Below are 20,406 nucleotides of genomic sequence, written 5' to 3'. Positions count from 1 at the left end.
GGGCTCAAAAGTAGAGAGGAGCTTTTTTTCATAATCTTGAGCCCAGCTATTATATAAAAATAAAAAAACACATCAAGTTTGTTCAAGCTGCTCATAAGGCATGGCTCCAGGTTCGGAGGCACTTACACATCGGTAGGCTTAATTTTTATATGCCCACCTCTTCTTCAGCACTGCTTCCTTCTCTCTTTTCTGACACCACCATGGCCAGATGGAGACAAAAGGGAATCTTGGCCCTGGGTTATTTAGTGGATAACAGTGGTATTAGGGCCTACTCCTCGTTGGTGTCTGAATATTATCTCCCCAAAACTGATTTTTTTAAATTCCTGCAGAACCAGGATTATTTACTAAAAAAAGTAGATGTAGCGTGCCTGGCCAAAAAAAGTAACCTGTTAGAGGTAGTCAGAAGGTGTGGAAAGATTGGCACTTTATATCAAAGTCTCATCGAAACACAAATTGATGATCTGGAGGTACAGAATCTAAAATGGAACACCAGATTATTCCAGGGAGGGAATATTTTACAAGATTCTATTGCTCTGACTGATAAGCTCCAGATCTCCTACAGCCTTAAAACACAACATTACAAAACTAGTTTTAATTTATATTACACTCCTGTTAAAATTGCACGATGGGGTGGGTCAAATGAAGGCAAATACACACCCTGTGGGACGGATCAGGCCAACAGCTTGCAAATGTTCTTTGCATATCCAGAGCTGAGACAGCTGATAAATAAGACAGAGGCCTTCTTGATGGAGGTAACAGGGGCACAGACTGTGATTACACCCACAGTCATGCTTTTGGGAGTTCTGGAGGACACATTGACTGTTCATGAGATGTAGGCATTTAGGTACTACGGGGTATATTATCAAGCATGGCATTAAAATTATCGACGCTTTAGCGGCAGAAAACTGCGACTAAAGAGGCGATAATGGGCTTGATAATATGCCGCAGAGAATTCCAATAGAAGCCCATGTTGACACAGAACATGGGCTTCTATTGGAATTCACAAGCGCATATTATCAAGCCCATTATCGCAGCTTTAGCGGCAGTTTTCTGCCGCTAAAGCGGCGATAATTTTAACGCCCTTTCTTGATAATATGCCCCCTAATATTTATAGCTGTGGCTGTGGCTAGATTGTGCATAGCATCACTCTGGCGGCAAAAAGAACCCCCATCCTTTGAAATGTGGAGAGGAATGCTAATGCCATATGTAATCTGGTACATAGTTTATATATGCCCTTAAAGGGCGACAGAAACGGAGATTGGGCATCAAGATTTGGGGGCCCCAGTGGACCACTTGGCGCTCATTACGGTTTAAATATGCTTTCTGATTTTTGTCATGTCTTGTCTCTCCCGTGTCTGCTCTCTTATTCCCTGGTTTCTACGAAGTGATATATATGTATTTATGTTATACATAGAGACAATGCAGTACTCGATCAATATGACTGTATGATTGTATAGAAGCCTTACATGTATGCATTTCCTATTTTTCCTTTTTCTTTCGTCCCTTTTTTTCTTATTTTCTGAATTTTCTATTGACCAAAATATCATGCTCTTGTCTTTTTTTTTCTCATTATTTTTGTTTATGTAATTGTATATTATCAGTTATTGGTTAACTAAAATTCAATTAAAAAAAAAAAGAAAGCTGATCTAATTAGTATGATTTGGAAACAAGTTTACAAAAGCGTATCACATACAGCCGAGTATTCGGCGTGTGGTGTGTACTGCAATTCCCAATAGTCCTGTGCCGTCATTAGAGTTGGTAATAAATGGCTCAACTAATGCCGAACAGGGTCCCACTAAAACCAACTGTATCCAGCGTGTAATCCTCCGACGTCCTGTTTGCGACGTCTACTCAGCGAGTCCAGAAAGCAAAAAAAGGGGCTGGCTGACCAGTGTCCTATTGAGCCTCCAAGCTGCGGCCATATTGTGCGTGTGTCAGGAATTAGCAAGAAGCAGAAATATTAACAGAAATTCTTTAGTGTAATAGATAGTGGGGCAGATTTAACAAGCCCCTTGCGCCACTCTAGCGTCACTTTTCAAATGTTAAAAGTGACACAAAAGTGGCGCAAGGGGCTTGTAAAGTTGCCCCAGTGTACTTGATCCAGCCCTCGAACCAAGTAGAATGCAGCTAGAAAGGAATAGTGACAAATAAGTAATACTTATAGCTACTCGGCATTATGATACGGAACACTAAGGTAAATTGACATATAGGATCTATACAGCTAATTCCAAGCATTGCCCATAAACATTCGATATCACTGTGCAAATTGAAACATACTCATAATGAGCATCTGACATTTCAAAAAAGGGAACCGCCTGTCCTCATAGTTGTTGAATGAGAAAAACATAGTAGCCAACATTGCGTTGCAAGGAGAGAAAACGAAGGGGCAGATTCATGTTCCCTGGCGCAACCCTGCAAATCAGCAGGGATGCGCCAGGGAAGATGCGTCACGCAAGTTTGCCCTTGCGCCACCGCAGATGCGCCGCATTTACAATGCGGTGCATCGTGGCGCCAGGACAAGCAGATACGTGACGCATCTGCCGGCGTAAGGTTGGCGCAGTGCTGAAGTTGCGTCGCAAGCGCGACGCAACTCCAGCACTGTTCCAACCTTTCCTAGGGTTTTGACGCATCAGCGTTGGGAAAGTGACTCAGTGAAATCTTATAGATTTCACTTAGTCACTTTTCAGGGGCGTTCCTGCGACGGAACGCCCCCCCTGAGTAGAAACGCCCACATGAAACCTGACGCAGGTTTCATGTGGCGCAGGGCTTTACACCGTGACGCATCTCCATAGATGCGTCACGATGTAAATGGGGCGCAACATGGCGCAGGCTTTACGCCGCCGCTGCGTCACAAAAGTGACGCAACGGCAGCGTAAAAGTGGCGGAAGTCTGATATAAATCTGCCCCGAAATACATAGGTTGCTGTGTCATGACAGCAGGCATGGCCATGTATTTGTGCGTATACACATTGTCAATGGCTGAGACTTGGGAACTGATTTCCATGCACTGACATTCAAGTCTCGTTGGCCCTTTGTTCTACGTCTAGAGCAGAGTGTGCTCTCTTATGTAAGGTATTGGCAGTGGCGCGTGGTGGAGGCTGATAGATAGGCTGTGGTGCTTTTGCACATTTGCTTCAGTTATCTTTTTCATTCCTTTCCAAATTTTTTCTGGTCGCTGAATTGTTGGTTGGCAGACGGCTCGGATTTTTAAAAAATGTTTTGGCTTTCTTTCAATTATGTGCTTCGACCTCTTTAACTTGTGCACGGATGACAAATCTGTTGTATACGTTTGTTTCACGAAATTGTACCCTATTTCAGAGAAGGGAAAACATTTAAGAGCGCTTCGCCCTTAGGCTCCCTCTCTGACACATGTAATTCGTACTGTGAAAATCAAAGTTTCACATCTTCGTGTGACACAGGCAGCATGGATGTGATTGCCAATTAAAAAACAGCGATGAACTGTGCATGGACCTGCCTGTGTAATCTATACAAGAGGAGGAGCTGTAATTTGCAGGTTTTTCATTACTTTGTAGAATATATTAGAATATATTAAGCTACTGTAAACAAGTAGTGCATGGACATTTTATAACAAGCATTGGCAAATCCAATAGGTTTGACCCTGGCAAGTGTGCGATGTTTTATTGTTTTCTTTGTAATAAGAGTAAAAATACTGTTGTCCAAAGGTGGTGGCCATATATTTTCCAAAAACCAGACCAATTGCAAAAATAGATTGGAAAAAAGAACTGAAAGTGATTGGCCACCAGCTCCAGCTCTTAAGTAGATTACTTTTCAAGAGCATGTCTCCTTGTGTACAAGCACAATGTCATTGCTCACAGTGAAGAGAAGAGAGTAAATAAATGATGTGGGCTGACTCATTCCACTGCTGTAATCTGTCTGTGGTGGGCAGAAGCAAAAGGCGAATGACACTAGAACAAACCAGAAGATGAAACGGGTTGACCAAAAGCCCGTGTATGCATCTTCACGTATTTTTATTGTGAATTGTTTTGAAGACGGAGAAACGGACAAGACTATCTCTAAGCCAGCCCTAAAAAGAAAGATAGGTCTGGCTTGGGAGTAGAGAAATACTCTTTTTTTGCAGCAAACATTGCAGAATGACATTTAAATAACCAAACCTCTTGCTCACTGTAGCTATAAGTTGCACGTCCATTAACATGAATACACATATTTAAAGTTAACATTTTTTTGTTTAACCTATGTCACCGTCTAGTAATGTTGGCAATAACAGCGGCATCTTACCTAACTATCAAAGCCTGTGTTGTTAATCAACAGAGTCTCGGAGCTGTGGGACAGCCCTCACACCTCTCCACTTTCAGGAAGCTTCCTCCCCTCTTATGCCACAAGACTTGATCCCACGGGTCTCCATTAATATACGTCTTCGGTCAGGAATTGCTTCCCTAGTGCAGTGTGTGGCAAAACCCGACTGCCGATATATATTCTCTTTATATTTCATTAAGATATTTACAAAACGTTATTTTCCAGAGCAATTCACTCAAAAACACTGTAGTCGTCAAAAGCGTGTGTGTTCGATGTTAAATGTTAGTGAGTCATTGGCATTGCACGTGCTCCTTTCTGGGCTGTGTAGGAATGTCCTATTACTTACCGGTAATCTTCATTACTCCGGGTCACGTAGTCCTCGACACCTTCATCACAAGTGAGATTTACTATCTCACCGACAGAAAAAAAGAACAAAGGAATGCTGGACCTACCCTCCCCCTCCCACTGGGAGTATGTAAGGCGTACTGGTCCCAGCATTCCTCCTGAAATACCAAGCCACAATGAAGGCCGGTAGACAGGGAAGGAGGGAGGGAAGTCATGAAGGTGTCGAGGACTACGGGGCCCGGAGTATTGAAGATTACTGGTAAGTAATAGGACATTACCCCCAGGTCCCTACGTCCTCGACACCTTCATCACAAGTGAGAAATACCAAAGCAGACACCGGCATACATTCCAGAAAACACAACAAACCACCAGGACAGCAAAACAAACCCAGAGATTTATTCGAGACAAAAAAGAAAAAAACATCAGGAGCGAGCAGAGCTCAACACCCCCAACGCAAAACTCCCATCATCCCCTAACAGATTGAGGAGCCGATAATGCCTGATGAAAGTATTAGAAGAGGCCCACGTGGCAGCTCTGCAAATCTCAGAGAGAGGAACACCCCGAACCTCCGCCCAAGAGGCAGCCACCCCCCTCGTAGAACGACCCTGAACCCCCAAAGGAGGAGGAGACCCAGACAGAGAGTAGGCCAAGGAAATGACTTGCTTCAGCCAACGTCCGATCGACACAGAAGAAGCCTTACCCCCACGTGAAGCAGCCCCAAAGGAGACAAAAAGGGAGTCAGACTTGTGAAACACAGCCGTGCGATCAAGATAAATGCGCAAAGCCCTGCACACATCCAACAAGGACCACCGGGGACTACCAGGAGAATCCAAAGCAGAGCCCAAGACAGGCAAGACCAACTCCTGGCACATGTGAAATTGCGAAGAGACTTTCGGCACAAAGGAAGAATCAAGGCGAAGCACCACCCCACCCTCCGTGAAGGACAGGAAAGGTTCACGCGCCATCAAGGCCCCCAACTCCCCAAGACGACGAGCAGAGGTGACGGCTACCAGAAAAACCACCTTGAGAGTAAGAAACTTCAAATCCACCTCAGCCAAAGGCGCAAACGGTGGACCGATCAAAACCCGAAGAACTAATGGCAAATACCACAGGGGAAAGGAAGGGCGAGGCACAGGACAAGAAATAGAAAAACTGCAGAGCAGACGAGAAACCAAGTCCTCAACATCCGAAAGATTCCCCCACGTGGAACGAAACGCCCGAACCGCGGCCCACTGGGCACGCAGAGTAGACACAGCCAAACCCTTCTCGAAACCCTCCCACAAAAACTGAAGCACAACCTGCAAGGAACAGTACAAAGGGGACAGGCACAATGCCGAACACCAACAACCGAAATTACCCCAATGCCGATCATAAGCCTTGAGGGTAGAAGGCTAAATGTTCCGGGAAACCGCGCCGCCTCCAACCCTACCTCTCAACCTCCACACCGACAGCCTCAACCGGAGAAGAGACAGGGACGGGGAAGACCTCAGAGGAGACGGGGACAGGGGAAGAAACCAGGGACCCCTCACCGCCAAAAGACGAACCGTTGGAAACCAGAACCTCCGAGGCCAAAACGGCAGGACCGCCACCACCTCCTGATCCTCCTGACACAAACGGGCCAGAAATCGGGGAACCAGAGCCAGAGGAGGAAAGGCATAGAGGAGACGGGATGGCCAAGGAATCGACAGGGCGTCCACCCCCCAGCAACCCTCCTGCAGAAACCGGGAGCAGAAGCGAGGAAGCTGAGCATTGTGCCGGGAGGCAAAGAGGTCCAGAAAGGGAAGCCCAAACCTCCCGCACACAAGCCGAAACGCAACCGGGGTGAGAGACAACTCCAGAGAATCCAGCAAGCAACGACTCAGGACATCCGCCACACAGTTGTCCACTCCCCGAAGATGAACCGCTGTCAGAGACAGCAGATGGCCCTCCGCCCAACAAAACAGGGGAACAACCACCACATTCAAAGAGGCCGAACAAACTCCCCCTTGATGATTGAGATAAGCCACCGTCACCATATTGTCGGACCGAACCAACACGTTCCGACCGAGCAACAGACCCCGAAAACCCATCACAGCCCGGGACACAGCCGTCAGCTCTCGCCAGTTGGATGACTGGCGGCTCTCCAGGAGGGACCAACGACCCTGAAGGGATCGAGACCCCAAGGTCGCACCCCACCCCAAGGATCTGGCATCCGTCGTCAAGACTAGAGAAGGGGAAGACTGCAGAGGCAGACCCAGCGACAGATGGCCCTTCACCGACCACCACAGAAGAACCGGGAGGACCACAGGAGACACCGGAATAAGAACTTCCAAATCGCGGGACAGGGGATTCCAGAGAGACAGGAGGTACACCCAAAGGGGACGCAGATGAAAACGCGCCCAGGCCACCGTAAAAACAGTCGCCGCCATCAGACCCATAAGACGCAACCAAAGGCGCACCGGAAAGGCACCCCCCACCCGGAAACGCAGAGCAAGGGACACCAACGTCACAACCCGAGGTTCGGGGAGGAACACTCGGTTTAGATCCGAACTGAAGCGGGCCCCAATGAAAACCATGTCCTGAGACGGCGTCAGCTGACACTTTGGGAAGTTGATCAGGAAACCATGGGCCCGTAACGCCGAACACACCACCTCCCGGGCCTCCAACAACAGGACCCGAGATGGAGCATGGACCAACCAGTCGTCCAAGTACGGGTACACCATCACCCCTCGGAGATGAAGCCACGCGACCAAAGGAGCCACCACCTTCGTAAAGACTCTTGGTGCCGAGCGAAGACTGAAGGGCAATACCATGAACTGATAATGATGCCCCAGAACACAAAACCGCAGAAACCTGCGGGACCGCGGATGGATCAGAACATGGTAATAAGCATCCTGAAGATCCAGGGTACACATGAAGTGACCCGGAAGCACCAAAGGAAACACCCTTTGCAAAGTCTCAATGTGAAAAGGAACCCTGGTCACCCACTTGTTCATCACCTTTAGGTCCAAAACCAAGCGGAAACCCCCCATATTTTTGGGAACCAGAAAGATCAGGGAATAAAAGCCCTCCCCACCTCTGAAGCAGGAACCTTCTGAACGGCACCCTTCTGAAGAAGATCCGCAATCCCCCGAGAGAGATGAGCCCGCTTCAAACGGCAAGAACGCCAGGGAGTTGGCCGAACCCCGGAATCTGGAGGAGGAACCGAAAACTCCAGAGTATAACCCAGGCGAATGATCTCTAACACCCAGACGTTGGAACAAGACTGAACCCAGGCCGCCAGGAAGAAGCGCAGCTGCCCTCCAACCAACAACCTGGGAACCACCGCCAAAGAGTCAGGAACGCGGCTTGGCAAGTGGAGGGGACTTAACATTACGATCCCGACCCCGGCCAGAAGCAAACCCTCCCTGGCCTCTCACAAACTGTCTACAAGAGGCAGGACGAAAGAAAGACTTGGATTTAGAAGGGACAGGAGCAGAAGCGGAGACCTTAAACGAAGAAGAATGCTTCTTCTCCTTAAACAGTTTATGCAACTTGGCCTCCAATTCCCCCCCAAATAACATAGTACCCTGGAAAGGCAACCGCAAAGCGCACGCCTTCTGCGCAGAGTCAGTTTTCCAGTCTTTAAGGACAAGACTGCGACGAGCCGCCACACAAGCACCGCCGGACAGTGCAGAAGCACGCACCACGTCAAAGGAGACATCGGACAGGAGCTCCACCTGACGCTCGATCTGCTCAAGTAAACCGGAACAGTCTGTGGCATTGTCCATCGATTGATAGAGCGACTTCAGGTCAGACAGCAGAGACTGCAAAACATATGTCCCATAGATGCCAGCCCGCAAGGCCAGGTGGGAACCAGAATAAACCTTCCTGAGCGCAACATCCGCCTTCTTATCTACAGGCTCCTTCAGCACGGCGTCCTCAGCTAGGGAAGTGCGCCCCACCAAACAAGCCACAAAGGAGTCAATAGGGATAGAATCCGGAAGGGCCGAAGCCATATCCTGCAGAGGATAAAGCCGAGTCATGAAGCGCGGAATCAAAATGCGATCAGGATCAGCCCACTCACGCTTCAGAACATCTCTAATGAAGGGATGGACAGGAACATCAACCGTGGCAGCACTCTGAAACTGACGCAACAAAGGCCCCCTAGAGGTACTCGGAGCGTCCTCATCAGGGAACCCCATGTTCTCTTTAACATGCTTCAGAATACTCGGCAAAGCGTCCTTGTCCACATATTTGCCCTTCAATTCGCCGTCCCCCAACCAAGCAGACTCATCGCCAGAAGAGTCCGACGAAACCGGAGCAGGGCACCTGCGACGGGTCCCAACATCACCCATCTCGGTCAAAGTCTCACAGATCAAACGCTTAATACGCGCATCTCCACCACCATCACGGCGTCGAGACCTGGCAGGGGAAGGAGACCTGGAAGCAGCAGACGAAGAAGAAGAAGAGGAAGACCTCTCCCTATGATGCCTCTTCCTCGAACGTTTCCCCATGGCAGGATAACACAATAATCACAGCCAAACACAAAGAAACACCACCGGCCCGTTTATAACGAGCAGCCCAGACCCGGGAACATCGAGGCGCCTCATTTCCATCCCGCCGTCAAAACCGGAAGTCAGGCAAGCCAAAAACCGGAAGGGGAAGAAAGCTGCAGCCAATCCTGGAGCAGCACACCGGCCGCGCCCCCTAGCAAGCTCGGCAGGCCAGGAGGGGCGTCTATCGGGCCAGAGAAAAAGCCAACGCCGTATTACCACTGCCGTGCGGCAGAAACAATGAAGGAGAAGCCCGCGCCACTCCCCCCAAGCCCGGCAGGGAGGGAGAGGCCTCAGACAAAGGACCGACCAGCAGCCTCCGCGTAAGTAAACAGCAAAAGGCAGGAGTGCCCCCGCTCCTGCCACGTCCACATCACTGTCAGCAAGACAGAAAAAAAGAACAGGAGGAATGCTGGGACCAGTACGCCTTATGTACTCCCAGTGGGAGGGGGAGGGTAGGTCCAGCATTCCTTCGTTCTTTTTTTCTGTCGGTGCGATAGTAAATCTCACTTCTGATGAAGGTGTCGAGGACGTACGGACCTGGGGGTAACGTCTCTGTTAACCAGTGTTGTGCTCTCTGTGACCACAAGGTGTCAGGCTAATGTGGGATTGTAGAATGTTTCGTGACTGTGTTGTACTTTATGAAATATTGAGTTCCATACAAGACAAATATCTAAATGATTTCATGCAATCCGTAGTAAAGTGCGTATGTGGTCCTGAAGCTATTAAGTATATTTTCAGATGACTGTGTGTTATAATATATTATATTTGAAATGTTTCCCAATTAATCAAAAAGGTGGCTGTAAATCCTGCAAATAATTATCTCTGGTATAAAAGTGAATTGGTCACCTCAATCACAAAGTAACTGCAAGCAAGCCACTGTACAGCAGAGAAAATTAAATCACCTGTGGAGGCCCCACACGTCAGCTTTAAACAACTTTCATCACCTCAAAAGTTATTAGAAAATGGCGTTTACCATGTACTATGTAAGGTGCAAGACTTTGTGCATCCACTTATGCATTTACTAATTGTTGTATCTCTACTTTTCATCTAATAAACCTAAACTTTAAAACAGAAGATATAAAAGTCAGTTTACAAGGCGTTCCAAGTAAGATATGTCTGTATAAGCGTTAAAATGAAGTAGACAAAACAGTCGCTAAAAATGGAACAACTTTTATATAAGTAGTTTATTTATAGAGTGGACTGATGCTTCCATGCTCAAGGAACCTTTGCCAATATTGCTCGCAGTTTAATGGTGGAAAATATCAAATCAATATACTGCCCAAAACAAGCCAAATTCAGTAGGGTTCTGGTTGTCAAGCACAAATCCAAGGCACCCATGCTTTAAAAACAACGACCACAGACAGTAAAGTGCGTCGTGCAGGTGAGAATTCAGCATAACAACAAAAGAGATGAAGCTTGGACTCTCTCTTATAGTTGCAAAATCAGCAAGGGCCAATTCCAGGAGCCGCAGTCCAGCCGAACGGAGTTCTTTGATGGGAAGGAACAAGAGTCTTGCTCGTAAGATTTCAAGCCTGGTCTCCTTGCTAAGTGCAGCACTCAAGAGGAGTTGCATCTTGGGTCCTTCGTAAGACTTTGTGAGTGGAGCTGCTAGATTTGACCGTGTTGAACTCAGCTTTTCTTGAAAAGCCAAGGACTGTTTCTTCAGGATAGGACAGTGACTTGGAGGCTAGTGTGTCCATACTAACAGTTGAATCTTTCACTGCCTCTCCTAAGTACTGAGACCACGGGTTGCCCAATTTTTGAGTAAATCTCCTGCAATGCTTTCTTTAAAGTATTAGGATAAATTGCTGAGTAGAGAAATAGACTTTGCTAAAGGATGCCTTGCATTCAAAATACTGTCCAGTCAGGCGAAATTCCATAGTAGGAACGAGCGTCGAGTGTATTTTGGTAGATGATAAAGTCTTCTCTAAGAGATGCATTGTAATATGTCCAGTACAGAAGAACATTTCTCAGAGTAGGTTTGATGCCCATACAAAAAGGTTGACATTAACTTCGCTCTTGTGACTCGAGTGATACCCTCAGCTGATAAAGAGGACAGTATGGAATTTTGGGCCTGATTAAGATGACGGTGGGACCGCCAACAACAGCCTGTCAGTGGCGGTCCCACCGCCATCGGAATGAAGATTCCCACCTCCCACATTAGGAAAAGGATTAAACAAACAGGGGTAACCCTATAACCCAAGGAACCTGGGCATCGTCAATATAATGTAAACAATGGTTCCCTAGGGAAACAGTTAATTTCAATCGTAATCAATCCAACAACACAAATAAAAAACACATCAAAAAACACAGCATTAATAAACCAATCAAATAATCAAATAATCAGTATTAAACAATGAATTACAATTTAGGAGACAACAATTTATTCTTGGTCTATTCAATTAGGTAACAACTCATTTGAATATATGCAAATAAACAAAAATCCTACACGAAGAATGAAAAGGCTGTATATACAGTATTTTAGAAAAACGACGCAGTGACAAAGTGAATAAAGTGACTCAGTGCAATAGTGAAAGTGTAAATATTTACAATATAGGCACGTATTTCTTAAATAAAATCGAAATATACAAAAACTGTTGTAAAAAGTCCTCAACTTCCTTATGGGTATATAATAAACCTTGTAAGGCACATGTCCTATCTTTTTTTATTTTTTTATATAACAAGGAATTCCAATTGGTAAGGGACTGTGGAACCGTCAACGTTTCGACCCTACATCAACCATTCGTTGTAAACAGTCATATCGGGTCTTCATCAGGACACTGGAGGTGTATAACAGCCTAAACAAAATAAATATGTATAAGTAATAGATCTCTATGCTGTGTTAAAGGTTTTTTTGATGAGGAGAGCGAGGGTATCTCCATACACTCACCTAGATAGTAGGTGATGGAACAGATGTTCACACAAATTGCGCAGTTGCCACTCGTAATGAATCAAAGGAAACTGCCTGGTGACATATATAAAAAATAATGAGAATATATCAAAGGCAAAGATAATTTTAACCATTTTAGCCCTTAGGAAAATTATTACCAGAATCATAGAGAGTCTTGGTTGAAAAAAGATTCATCTGAGTCTAATTGAGAAATTCTTTCTTTATTTTCTGTCTTTTTCGCTTCAATTGGCGGAACTTGTTGTAGATTACTACAAATGTAAACCAAATTGAAAAATAATCAAAACCTGATCATACAATAAACATTTAACACCAATATAGGTTAATAATAACCCACGTGGTGGCTCACCTGGCTTCAAGCTTGAGACTTTGCGTGTATCACTACATAAGTAGACACCGCCATCAGGACACGAATTCAACTACAAATGCATAAGCAAACTAGTTTTAGTTTCGCAGATTAATATACTCAAACGAGGTCCAGTCTACTAGAAATTCACTGGCCTCTACATTAGGTCTTTAAAATTCAAATTGTAAAGTCAACGAACCATGTGTGGTTCCACGTGTTGTAAATCGCATAAAACGATGTATGCGGTATCAAACATATTCAAGGGTAAATAGATCCTACCCAAATGATGTAAGCTGGTATTGCAAGGATTTAATTGCAACCAAATCATAATACACAGTATGCAATGTATAATTAAAGTTCCACGGACACCCCATGTTTATCTAATGCATACAAAATACTCATGGCAGTCTATTTGGCGGCATTTAGGCTGACGGTATACTCGAGAAATTAAAGCCCCTAAGCAAAATGCTTTCCGATTAAAGAGTAAACGGTGAATACGCGTAGCGGCATTTGGGCTAACGGCATACTCGAGAAATTAAGGCCCCTGAGCAAGATGCTGTCCGATTAAAGAGCAAACGGTGAATGCGCCTAGCGGCATTTGGGCTAACGGCATACTCAAGAAATTACAGCCCCCGAGCAAAATGCTTTCCGATTAAAGAGCAAAACGGTGAATGCGCCTCATACCTGATGTACTCAAATTATTTCTCTCACTTCAAAAGGAAGTCCGTTCGCTTGAGACAACGAGCCAGAAAGACGCGCGTGCAGCAGCTATATTGCTGCTGTCAGAGAACATAGAAACAGGACTAACTCGCTGCAGCGTCCACAGAACTAGAAGACGGCTCTTTCGGAGCCTGCCTGTTCTTCTTACGCATACGAAGCCAAAACAGTGCCATATGGTCGATGCTCTCTAATTCAATGCAGAATATGTCATTCATCTAGATATATAACATTTCCGCAAAAGCTGCATGTTTTTTCACATTAAATAGCAACCCTATTAAAATGAATCATTTCAAATTAAATGTTTAAAAGGTATTTTTCACATTTAGCACAACTTTTTAACATGCGGAACCAACAACAATTATATGGTCACAAAAAAGGAGGAAAAGTACCTTATAAAGATCATAACTCAGGAGATATTAACAGTTATATAATCATTAAGGCACAGTGTAACACCCCGATAATTCACAGAAACCAGTTCATCAACACATAGATCATCATTTAACAATGGTTAATTATTAGTGAGCAGGACAAGCGAACATACATGAGTATAAAGGATAAACAAACATATTAGGCCAAAAATTTTTTTAAACATATCTTTGCTTATCCAAAGCATAATATGCCTAGTTGTTTGTTGGTTTCTTCATTTTCGTTTAGCCCTGTCTTTACAGAGTCCAAAAAGTGGATCCATCTACACTCCTTATAGTTGAGAATGGAATGTATGTTGCCGCCTCTCGGATGCAGCCGCACCTTCTCAACTACTGTCCATCTCAAACTATCTGGTGAATGATTGGATGTAAGAAAATGATCCACCAAAGGTGCCCCATGTGTTTTGCATTTGATCCTGCTCATGTGCTGTAAAATTCTGCACTTTATTTTTTGTGTAGTCTGCCCTACATAGATTTTATCGCATGGGCAATATATTGCATAAATTACGTTGTTACTGTTGCAGTTAGTGAACGCAGGTCGAGTATAACTCTTTGTACCAAAAACAAACAAGGGGCCTTCTATCGTGGACACACAGGCTTTACAGTTGCCACATTTTTTATGACCCAAGATCGGTGGTAGTGATAATTGGGAACGTAAGTCTGGTGCTGGGGGACTCTGAAGGTAGGCATTGACTACAGCATCTTTGATACTCTTGCCACGTTTAAACGCAAACAATGGTAGATCTGCAGTCCCAATTTCTGTAGCTACCAAGTTCCAGTATTTAACTATCGTTTTCTTGATTGCTTGGCTGTCTGGATTAAAGGTGGTGACACACACCATTCTGTCATTCACTTTATCACTTGTTTTCGTCTCTAGTAAAGTCTCTCATGGACAATACCACGCTCTCTTTTTGGCGCGTTTCAAAAGAGTACTAGGATAGCCTCTACTCCTTAGTCTTTGTGTTAGAACTGTTGCTTCAGCAAAATAGTCTGTTCTCTGAGTACAATTACGCCGCAGTCTGAGAAACTGCCCGTAGGGCAAATTATCACGGAGACTGCGAGGGTGATTAGAGTTGTACCTGAGTAGAGCATTTCTTTCAATGGGTTTTCTATGGAGCCCAGTATACAGTACCCCATCCATAGTTTTCACATTAAGGTCCAAAAAACTTATGGCCTCATTGTTCTCACTCATTGTGAATTTTATATCGTTGGATCTTTCATTTAGCCATTCAAAGAATGACGTCAAAATCGCAGTTGTACCGGTCCAAATCATAAAGACGTAATCGATATATCTTTTCCACATATCGATGCTGTCTTTATACGGATTATTTTCATCATACAGATACTCCCACTCAAAATTGTCCATGTAGAGATTTGCCAGGGACGGCGCATAGCTCGCACCCATAGCAACGCCCTTGCACTGGAAAAAATATTGATTTTGAAAAACAAAATAGTTTTTTGTCATTGCAATGTCCAACATAGCTATTAAGAATTCCGTGGGGACTCTATGGGGAGTCGGTCTTGTATTAAGTACCTCTTGCACCACAGTAAGTGCTTCAAGCTGGGGAATGCTTGTGTACAGAGAGGACACATCTAAGGTTACTAACAGTTGTCTCTCTTTGTCAAAAGGATAATCCTCTATAAACTGAATCATCTGTGTAGAGTCCCGAACAAAAGATTTAGTTTCACTCACAAATGGCTGTAAAAGATAATCAATATATTGATTAAGAGGCTCTAATACAGAACCACAGCCCGATACAATTGGACGTCCGGGTGGCTTCTCAGGGTTCTTATGGACCTTAGGCAAGGTGTAGATTGTGGGAATTATCGGATTGGTTTTCAAAAGGAATTTTGACTCTGGGATACTCAGGAATCCCAATTCAAGGCCGTGTGTTACCAGGGAGTCTATCAAAATCTTTATCTCAGATGTTGGATCCTTTGTGATAGGTTGGTAACTGCCCTGATCATTGAGTTGTCTCTGGATCTCATTGATGTAATCCATCCGATTTTGTATTACAATAGAGCCACCTTTATCGGCAGCTTTAATAATTATCTGCTCATTATTCTTGAGAGACATAAGGGCCGATTTTTCTCTTAATGAGATGTTGTAAGGAACAAATCTGGGTTTATCCAATATGGACAACACTTCTTGTATTACAATTTGTTCAAAGGCTAGAATTTTTTGGCTCATAGTCTGTGTTGGAGGTGTAAAGACAGAGTCGGGTTTGAAAGGTGTTGCGGCAATCGGCCGAAGACACGGTTCTCTTTGCGCAAAGAAATATTTTAGTCTGATCTTTCTGAAAAACTGCATAAGTTCTAATTTGACCATAAATGGATCCGTTCTGTGAGTGGGCACAAAAGACAACCCCTTGGAAAGAATATTATTTTCCTCCTGCGACAGATTATAGTTGGAGAGATTGATAATAGGGTCACTATCATTCAGAACCAGAGGTTCCTTGTGTACATTGTTAGAAACTATAGCGACATTGGTGTCTTCAACTCGAGGAGAGGTATGGGTAACTGGCAAAGTTGCAATAATGCGTAAGGACGGTGAAGTATCAGAAATTGCAATTAAGGGGGTCGAGGTTACCACCGATATGTCTGGCGTCTCGTTGAGATTTCCCCATGATTCACCTGATCGAAGAATCTCACTTGTTGGTTGCCTCTTTGAGGTGGGGGGTTCTGATTTACCCTGTGAGTATACATTTGTTGATTCCCTCCCCTCCCCCGATTCCATCCTCTTTGTCTGGAAAAACCCCTTCCTCTGTTGGAGCTCCATGTTCCCTCCCCTAAAAAAGACTGTTGTTGAGGGCCTTGCGATCTTTGTGCTGTACTTGTCGATGCTTGTTCAGTTTCTCCCTCAGAATTGCTCCCGAAAGAGGAATTGGACAGAGTAGTAAACCTTCATGGTCCCTGTCTGCTACGGTTGGTATAAAAACCTTGACTATCCTGTTGGTAGTAGTCGTCTGAGATATATGGATATGTTAACCTCTTATCGTAATTCTGTATATCCTTCTGCAGTTTGTCAGCCTTTTTGTGTAGTGTAAATGTATGAAATTCAGCAAGTGTCTTCTCTGCTTTTTCCAACGCTTCTTTGGCGTTTGTCAAAGTATTGTCACCCGCTATTTCCCTTTTAAGATCATTGATTTCTTGTATTAGTTTTTTAGAATATTCCAACGCAGTTTCAACTCCAAGTACCATCCAGTACCTGGAGCAATTATTTGAAATAAAGCTAAAACCTTCTCTAAATTTAGGGATGTCGATGAAAATGGCGGGTTCGTTTCTGATTTGGAGACCTTTCGGGATAATATTAGCTTGCAAATACTTGGTTAGAAAATGTCCATGTAATCGTGTTCTTACTAATTTCTTTTCTAAACGTTCCAATCTTACCAATTTGTCATTTAGAGTCGTATTAATAACAGATGACTCTACTCCAAAGGCATTTGCTTCACCTTGCTCAGCTATCAATTTCGCTATATACTCTTCCGTATAGGAAAGAGTATCTGACATATTTTACTAGAAACAATATTTTGAAAATGAGAAAGAGAAAGATAATTTGCAAGAAACCCTCGCAAGCCAGCTCTTGCACAGGACAAGGATTAAACAAACAGGGGTAACCCTATAACCCAAGGAACCCGGGCATCGTCAATATAATGTAAACAATGGTTCCCTAGGGAAACAGTTAATTTCAATCGTAATCAATCCAACAACACAAATCAAAAACACATCAAAAAGCACAGCATTAATAAACCAATCAAATAATCAAATAATCAGTATTAAACAATGAATTACAATTTAGGAGACAACAATTTATTCTTGGTCTATTCAATTAGGTAACAACTCATTTGAATATATGCAAATAAACAAAAATCCTACACGAAGAATGAAAAGGCTGTATATACAGTATTTTAGAAAAACGACGCAGTGACAAAGTGAATAAAGTGACTCAGTGCAATAGTGAAAGTGTAAATATTTACAATATAAGCACGTATTTCTTAAATAAAATCGAAATATACAAAAACTGTTGTAAAAAGTCCTCAACTTCCTTATGGGTATATAATAAACCTTGTAAGGCACATGTCCTATCTTTTTTTATATAACAAGGAATTCCAATTGGTAAGGGACTGTGGAACCGTCAACGTTTCGACCCTACATCAACCATTCGTTGTAAACAGTCATATCGGGTCTTCTTCAGGACACTGGAGGTGTATAACAGCCTAAACAAAATAAATATGTATAAGTAATAGATCTCTATGCTGTGTTAAAGGTTTTTTTGATGAGGAGAGCGAGGGTATCTCCATACACTCACCTAGATAGTAGGTGATGGAACAGATGTTCACACAAATTGCGCAGTTGCCACTCGTAATGAATCAAAGGAAACTGCCTGGTGACATATATAAAAAATAATGAGAATATATCGAAGGCAAAGATAATTTTAACCATTTTAGCCCTTAGGAAAATTATTACCAGAATCGTAGAGAGTCTTGGTTGAAAAAAGATTCATCTGAGTCTAATTGAGAAATTCTTTCTTTATTTTCTGTCTTTTTCGCTTCAATTGGCGGAACTTGTTGTAGATTACTACAAATGTAAACCAAATTGAAAAATAATCAAAACCTGATCATACAATAAACATTTAACACCAATATAGGTTAATAATAACCCACGTGGTGGCTCACCTGGCTTCAAGCTTGAGACTTTGCGTGTATCACTACATAAGTAGACACCGCCATCAGGACACGAATTCAACTACAAATGCATAAGCAAACTAGTTTTAGTTTCGCAGATTAATATACTCAAACGAGGTCCAGTCTACTAGAAATTCACTGGCCTCTACATTAGGTCTTTAAAATTCAAATTGTAAAGTCAACGAACCATGTGTGGTTCCACGTGTTGTAAATCGCATAAAACGATGTATGCGGTATCAAACATATTCAAGGGTAAATAGATCCTACCCAAATGATCCCACATTAGGATGGCGGGCAGCTGTATGGCAGTAGGAGAGACTGCCCACCACGGATCCGATGGGCTCAAAGAGCCCGCCGGACCATCGGAGGGAAATCCAATCCCTACAATGGTGGCGGTGCCTGCCAGGCACTGCTGTAGGGATTATGATGTCCCTCTCTGTCGACCGTTTCACGGCGGTAAAGGCTGGAAGAAAGGAACATTGGGGGCCCGTAGTGGGCCCCCCTTGCCCCTTGGTCCACAGCTGTGGGTTTTGGGGGGGCACCATAGCCCCCTACATATCCCTGCACCATGTAGTGTCCCATTTTGGTACTGCAGCATGTGCTGCAGCCCTCAGCACCCACAGAAATACAAAATATAGGCATTGCATATGCAGTGATGGAGGGCGCATCGTAATGCCTATGGTGTGACTGCCGACAGCCTGTTGGGCGGTCCCATCTCTGATAGGATGGCGGTCGGACAGAAGTCCGATCACCATCATAATCAGGCCCTTAGTTAGGATAGGGCGAATACCACTCCTTTGAATTTCTTGTAATATGATTTAAATGTAAATAGGGCTTTCCAGTGTTGGAGAACCATACACCTGGATAGTTGTAGGATGTTGTTTGTGCTATGGTTAAGTCCCCTAGCCTCCAGCGAAGTTTTGATCTGTTTTTGTATCTTTCAGAGAACATTACCTTTGTTTTGTCGGTGTTGATGACCAGTTTGGTGTTTACTTAATACAGCAAGAGAGTGTTGCATGCCGATTGCCGATTATATTTTGGTCAAGAATGAGCAGGTCATCGGCCTATTGAATCATGGGGACTCTATGTGTGTCAATTCTCATCAGGATGGATTCTGCCTTTAACAGTGTGCTGGTCAAGTCAGCAGTGTAAAGTTTTAATAACACAGGGGTTAACAAGCATCCTTGTAGAAGTGGAACCAGGGCACTGTAGAAGAATGGTATGTCTGTGAGATGAAAACATTGTAAGAGGATTGAACTGCCAAATGTTTCTAGAATGAATAATTATAACTCAAGCCTGCTCACTGTCCCTTGCCATCTATCCTTCACTGGGAAACACTTGTTAAGCAGCAGGTTCCAGAAATGAACATTGAAGAGTGTAACTAATCTTTCTATCCACTTTCCCGTTCTTCACCGAAGTTCCTTAATGTGGTAAATATCTTCACAAAAACACACATTCTACCACCATCAGTAACACCAGCACAACTACCAATATCACCAATATTGCCAACACCATCTCCACCAGTACCACACAACACCAAAACATCTGTCACCAATACCATACCAACAAAACTTTCACCAGCAATATCATGACCACCAATACATTTTCATCCTATTCACAAGGCCACCAATACCAACATCACACTCAAACACCACCACTGATAAAAACACTACCATCTATACCATCACTACTACCACCAGTACCAGTACCACCACTAGTATCACCAACACCAGAATGCAGTACCAACAATACCACCATCACCACGCCAATGGCACACCTTCACTACAAATGCTACCAATACCACCACCAGTAGTAACATTACTACGACCAATGCTGCATCCCTCTTCTGATACCAACAATACCACCACAACAATACCAATACCATTATCATAAAATCCTTCACCTCAATAACAGCACCACAACCACTACTTCTATACTGCCAGAACAACCACCAGTAACAATAGCTCTACCAATGCCAATAACACTACCACCAATACCACCTATATAATTACTGTCATAACCAATGACATCTGTACTCTCACCACCACCAATAGTACACCACCATTAATATCACTAATACCACCACAACAATGACAATACCACCACCAATACATCAGCCACAAATCTTTCCAGCCCAAGCACTACATTAATACCTCCAATACCACCATTGCCAATTTCACATCTCA

This window comes from Triturus cristatus, chromosome 4_2 (genome assembly GCF_964204655.1).
Source record: "Triturus cristatus chromosome 4_2, aTriCri1.1, whole genome shotgun sequence".
Classification (NCBI taxonomy): Eukaryota; Metazoa; Chordata; class Amphibia; order Caudata; family Salamandridae; genus Triturus; species Triturus cristatus.
This window is presented reverse-complemented; position numbering follows the sequence as displayed.